The sequence below is a fragment of the Frankliniella occidentalis genome, unplaced genomic scaffold, assembly GCF_000697945.3.
Source record: "Frankliniella occidentalis isolate FOCC.00 unplaced genomic scaffold, Focc_3.1 Scaffold7, whole genome shotgun sequence".
Taxonomy (NCBI): Eukaryota; Metazoa; Arthropoda; class Insecta; order Thysanoptera; family Thripidae; genus Frankliniella; species Frankliniella occidentalis.
The window spans coordinates 3,576,857-3,577,371 of NW_026267137.1; positions in this window are offsets into that span (position 1 = coordinate 3,576,857).

Sequence of the window (515 nt, forward strand, 5' to 3'; positions counted from 1 at the left end):
TCAGTTTTCACAAGTTTTCTATAGTTATTTCATTTTTCTGGCTAACAGGATGATACGGCATAGAAATAGTTCACTTGAGTGTGAGGAACTCATATCAGTCGACGAAAGAAAATAATTTGACCCCGTCCCCTTTTCCAACCAGTGCGACGAGACCAGAGGACGAGACAAAATTACATTTCTCATAACGGGAATTTTCTCTTCTTGATTGTAACGACTTTATCCAATCGAGGTCAAAGTTGGTATTCAGCCTCTTTTCATATTTGAATGTTTGTGGCGGGAAAAATTGATGCGTTGGCACGAGTAATGCCAACCTTGAATTCAGAATTTGTGTTGTTGGAGGAACTTTTTACGTTTTACTCGAAGTTTGCGTGGAGCAAACCTCTCACGTACGAGATAAATTAATTGTAAAGAGACCAGCACAATGGCTGGATCGAAATATTTTCTGAGTCTGAAGTGGATCAAGATGTTAAAAGCTAAAATTATTTGGGTACTTCTGAAACATAATTTCCAGCGTT